Here is a 6,353-nt window from a genome sequence, read left to right on the forward strand (position 1 = left end):
GTGCACTCTGGGAAAGGAACTGTATCAGGTAGAGTACTGACCTAAACTTCAAGAGCAGGGGAGAGGAGACAGTCATTATTATTATCCAAATTTTACATATAACGGTAAAGAGGAAGCTAAGTGAGATAAAAGATACTTGTCTACATGATAGAGATTAGCAAGCAAGGGTGTCATGATTCAAACTCAAGTTGGCCTGGCTGTGTGGGTAATTTTTCCAAAATGACATAAAAATGAAATTTTTATGACAGCATCTTTATCAGTGATTACTTTCAGCTGTCTTCACTTTTCTGCCTCAAAATGATACCACATATTGTGACAGATATGCAAATAACATTAAAACAGAGCAATAAAGAAAAAGCTCAATAAAACAGAGCCAATGAATAGCTCCCTGACAGAAACTGCAATATTAACACTTTCTCACACATCTCAGAAGGAATTTTTGTTTTAAAAGTTTTTGTGCTTAAATAAGCATAAATGTACTAGACGAAGAATTTGCTTTTTCTTTTTTACTAAATTTTCTTACTTTTAGGAAATTTTTGTATTTCTAACTTTGAAAAGAATATATACCATAGTAGTCATTGTAGTGCTGAATGTGTTTCCATTAGGTCTCATCTGTCAATAGTGTTGATAATATATTTTCTCAGTAATTCTTTGTTTCTCTAATTCTTACTAACTTTAATTATTCATTATGTTTGTAGATTTATCTGTTTTTTCTCTTTACTCTCAACCTTCACATTGGCTTTTTGAGTCCAGGCCATTAGATTCAGACATTTCAAAATAATATATTTACCAGGTAAAACTTTATTATCAAGAAACCAATTTCCTTATTGATAGCAAAATTTGTAATGCATCATCAAAATATAATTTATTAATGTTCATATAGTAACTCCATTTTTATAATATTTTCATACTCTACATTTCCATTTTTTAACTTTTGACTCTTCTGTATCTTTATGTATTTGATGTGTCCCATAAATATCATAAAGTTGAAGTCATTTCCTCCAATTTGATAATCTTTGTCTTCACTGAAGCATATAGCCATTTTTTCCCATTTAAATAAATACTTGTATTTTAGAGTAAATCTAAAATATTATTTTGTTCTGTGTATCTCTTGCACCAGTTCTCTTTCTTTATCCTTCTTTAAATTATGAGATTTTTAAAATAATTTCTTTTTTTCAGTGTTGCCATGGTTTTAAAGTTATAAATTCTGGTTCTATTCCATTAATGTTTATTTAGAAAGCACACCGTTATTTCCAATTTGTCAGACCTTGAAGTTAAATAAACTTTTATCTTTTCCTTCTCTTAAAACTGCTTTAAAACATTTCATTTCCAATAATTCTACTCTTGAATAATACTTTGTTGTCATTTTAATCCAACCTTGATTTTAATAAGTACTATATGATTAATACTGTTTTACTTGGAACATTTATTTTAATTTGTAAACATTTAAATGTTCCTATTTGTTTCTTCATTTCAGAGTTTCTGTTAGTATCACTTTTGTTCTTTCTTTTTTTGTTGTTCTGTCTTCTTTAGTGAATATCTGCTACTGACGAACTTCTTTTCCTGAACACGTTTATTCTGTCATTCTTTAAAAATCTTTTCCAGAATATAAAATTGTAAGTTTCTTATTATAGTATTTCAGTTCATGGAAGATATTATTCAACCACCTATGGCTTTTTCGATTGCCATTCAAAAGAATATTGTTTTGTCTAGTTGCAGTTCCTTTCAAGGTATTTGTTTTCTATTTGATTGTAAATATTTTTTCTTTGTATTTTTACGTTAACAAAATACATGGAAGCTTTACCTCATTCTTTTCTTTTCTTCCCTCTTCCCTTCTCTTTCATCTTCATTTATCTCCTCCTTCTTCATTGTCCTTGGAATATTCTGAGTCTCTGAAATTTGTACTCTTTTCTTCAGTAATGAAATTTTTCTGCTATTGTCTTTTCAATAAAATCTTTACTGTCCTTCTCTCCCCGCCCTCCACATACCTTAAACATTCTATGAACATTGTTCATCTATGCATATTTTCTTCCTTCCTTTCTGATTTCTCATTTTTTTATTTTCTTCTTCTTTTCATCTATGTGCATTTAAATTTATTTTCAAAGTTTATATTTGCAAATATTTCTACCAACCTTGAATCATGAGTTTATCCTTTTTTCTTCCCTCTGCACCCTGTCTCCACTGGCCTCTTAAATTTAGGTTTTGCTTTTTTCTGGTGAAAAAAAAAAAAATCTACTATTATTCTCCCCTCCAGTGTAATAAACAAAAATAAAGGATTCTGGTCCGTTTTCCTCCATGATTTGGAAACATCTTTAAGGATAGGAGCCACACATTCTTTTGTTACAATCCCATTTACTCAGAAAATTTCCTGAACACCAGTGGCTTACTAACAATTGACTTACTGCTGCAGAAACTTAACAATTACTCTGAGACTTGGAGAGGTATTGGTGGAACTACCTAAGTTATTTGAGATCAAATAATCTTGGTATATTGAAGTCATATTAATTAGTTTGAGGATAAAATCATTCTTATCTGTGCCAATAACAACTGTTTTTACAAAGATAAAATAAGGGGGCAATTATTAGAACAGAACAGAGAAAGGTCTATCCTATGAGCCATCTGTCTGAAGAACTCAATAGAATCCTAAGCTTGGTTGTGTTTATGTTTGAATATTCCTACTTAAAAACAAAACAAAACAAAACATCCAGCATGCTCCAAGCAAGGCAAGTTATATCCACAGTATCTGCTATTCAAGATGTCATTTTATTCATTGTCATTTTATAACTAACTTGGTATCCAATAAGATTAGGCCACAAGAGAGATGGTGGGGAAATAGATCATGCATCTGAATGTGAAAATAAGGTAAGCTGATTAAAGAAACAACATTTATATTGACAAAACTGAATGAATGAGAAAATAGTTAACCTTGAAAACCCATCTGAGATTGCATGGTGTAATAATCATTGAGCACCAATTGATTGCTAATTGAAGGCACTGTTAATACTACCTCTTCTATAGCAGGTCAGGTCATTTAAATTTCAGGATAACCATTGCAAATATTATCATCCAGCTTTTAAAGATATTTTCTGGGACTTATAGAGATTTAATAATACTCCTGAACACATATGGCTGGTAGGTGGAAGCCAGATTCTGACTTCAGAACCACTATCGACTGAAATTATAAACACTTAGATTTGGTACTCATCAGACCACATTCCAGCTTTATCTGCTTGGGTATGCTATTTGACTTTTCTCATTCCAAATGTTCTTCCTGGTATGATGGTGGTAATATTTGACTTTTCTCATTCCAAATGTATGCTATTTGACTTTTCTCATTCCAAATGTTCTTCCTGGTATGATGGTGGTAATAATACATGTGTAAAGACTTTACAGTGTACCAAACCCTTTTGTGCATTTTGTCTTTTACTATTAATGTCCCCATTTTACAGATTATCACAAGAAACCTTCCAAAGGCAGCCAGGAAGGCAGTTATGGAGTGTGGAGTCCACGCCATCTGGCTCTAGAAGCCAAGTCAACATAGTGTTATTCTGTTGCCCCTACAAGAGTCTGTGAAGCTAAAACAATGTTCTAGATTTCATCCAGAACATAAACAGCTGGACCACTATGGTGTTAGTTACAGCATCATTGTCTTTGTCACTATCATCAGTTTTAACTCACAATCACCTCTCTGGAAGCCTTTTTCATTTTCGAGAACCAATTCTATGAATTTTTAATAAATGCAGTCATGTCACAAAGAATGCCCTAATTAAAATAACAGGTTTGAATGTTCTTTTTTCATTTTTTAAATTCTAAGAGAAACCATTTAATTTTCCTCTGCATTTCCATCCTCCCTGGAAATTCAACTTACAAGAGAAGACTCAAAGTCCCTAGAGTGATTTCTTCCTTAATCATTCAATGACAACTGGGGATCTTCTGGTGTTTGAGAAAACTATTCCAGTGGAACACATAAAAAGGTACACATGAGGGCTGGGGATATAGCTCAGTTGGTAGAGTGCTTGCCTCATAAGCACAAGGCCCTGGGTTCAAATCCCCAGCACCACAAAAAAAAAAAAAAAAAAAAAAAAGGTACACATGAGCACTGGTCTCAAAATTCACAATCCCCCTAAGTATGTCTTCTCTCTTTAAGAATACCAGACATAATGAATTTTACACTAAGCAAGTGCTATCCACACTTCATGAAACAAAGGGTTTCTTGAGAACAATAACGAAAACATTGACAGAGCTGAAAGAGAGGAGGTACAATTGGCCAGGTTTAGGACAGGTGGAGGGGAAAGCCTGAAATGGAAAGAAAATGGTCATAGCTGAAATTCCTGCCTTAGAAACTTTATCTGTGTTCAGGTACCTTGAGTACAATTGACCATAGCAGTCACAGAACCAGCCGGAATTGGAGTGCAGTGAAGCCTGTGACATGGAAGAAGATGATGCTAATACATCCAGAAATAGTGTGGCTACAACAGTTAGAGAATAATTTTTTCCTATGGTTGAAGTAGTACATTATTGACAATTGAGGGGTGGGGCACAGCTGTGCACAGTCAGTAATTGCTTCTGAAATGGAAAGTGAATGTTTCAGCAAGATAAAGTATTTGCATTTAAATAAGAAAAAAATCAAGTCAGCACTATCTTTGGATTTGGATTTCTGAATATCACTTACTTTCTTTATTTTTCTTGTTTAAGGTTTGTTTTTTCACCTAGCTGTAGAGACAAACAGAAAAGCAAACTTAGTGAAATGATCTTTTATCATTCTCAGGTTTTGAAATAGTGGGCAGGGGGAATAGAGAAGGATACTAGAAGGAAGAAAAGAAGTCATTTACCACAACCTGACAAAGGAATGTTACAAAATGGTTATCGTGCTCCAAAAAAATAGATGATTACCCTGATCAGTAAACCACGTTATTTTTGTAATGTGTGTTCTTCTTATTAAAAATCTCGTGTGACATTTATTGTTTCTATGTGTATAGGTTTCTTTTATATCCGCAAATTCTGGTTCATTTGCATAGTTGAGAAAGGGAATAAATTCACATTAAGTGACTAAAACTAAAGGTACAAGCAAATGAAGAGTACCATTAATATTTATGACACATATATTTCCTGTGTGTGTGTGTGTGTGTGTGTGTGTGTGTGTGTATACAAAGCCATTAAATCAATCAGGCAGAATAGTGAATCATTGAATGATGATATTCAATATACAAGATATCAAACTGATTATAAATTTGAGAATTTATACCACTCAGAATAATATTTAATCATTCTTTCTTGTTTAGGTAAATTATTTTCAAGCTTAGGGAATATCTACATTATGACAACGTAAATTTAAAATTTTTAAACTTTAAGGCCATAACATGATATTTTAAAATATGAAAGTCAAAATTATCAGATTACATCAAAAAGTATATTATGTTGGTGCAAAACAGAAAAAAAAAGTTACTTGGTTATGGATTTTTAAAACTATTTTTAAACACAAATTCCAAATCCCCTAGGAAAATGGGAAGATGTTGGTACTGTTATTTTTGCATTTTTCAAAGAAAAAATTCCATAATATTTGCATGTGAAAATGATAATATAAGAAAAAAATAATAAATCTGCAGAAATTCATCTTCAATTTACCAAGAGATTAAACATCATGGACTACTGGTTTTCTCTCCAGGAATTAACCCTGTAGAAACTGTAGAAGCAAACACCAAACCCAGAGTGGAATAATATTACTGCTTCAGTGCATTTTTAAAATTCTAAAGGATAATTTTCAGGATTACCTGTTTCTGTTTCTATGGAGACCACTTTGAACTTCCAATTGTAGATAACTGAGAACAATGCAAAATAATTCTTGTCTATAGACGGGTGTGCTGGTCAACCAGATTAAACAGACTTCAGAAAACAAGAATAGTTGACCATTGGTGAAAGAAAAGTGAAAACGCAGGCAAGCAACTCCGAAACCAGACAGAGAGATCCACACACAGAAAGTTCATTTGTCAGTGAGAGCCTGCCAAAGGCCATCACTCAGAAAGATGAGAGAGGGCAAGGAAAATCTAACTCTGGGGCATTTTATAGGGTTATTTGCATAGAGCTGTCCATGTGAAGCCCCTAGGAGGGTTTTTCCTAGTAAAGCTCTGGGTGGGCACTGCCTAGGAATTGCCTGTGTAAAGCCTGGCACTTAACTATTCCTAGTATGAAATGCATGTGTGAAGCCTTGTGGTAAAACCCCTAGGAGAACAAAGGGATGCTTCAGCTAAGTTGGTTAACAGATGATGAGGGGAAGGAGGGGCTATCTGCTAACTTTTGTTTTCTTTGCAAACACCTCTCTAGGACAGGAAAACAAAATTTGGATGGGGAACTAC

The sequence above is a fragment of the Sciurus vulgaris genome (assembly GCF_902686455.1).
Source record: "Sciurus vulgaris genome assembly, chromosome: 14".
Lineage (NCBI taxonomy): Eukaryota > Metazoa > Chordata > Mammalia > Rodentia > Sciuridae > Sciurus > Sciurus vulgaris.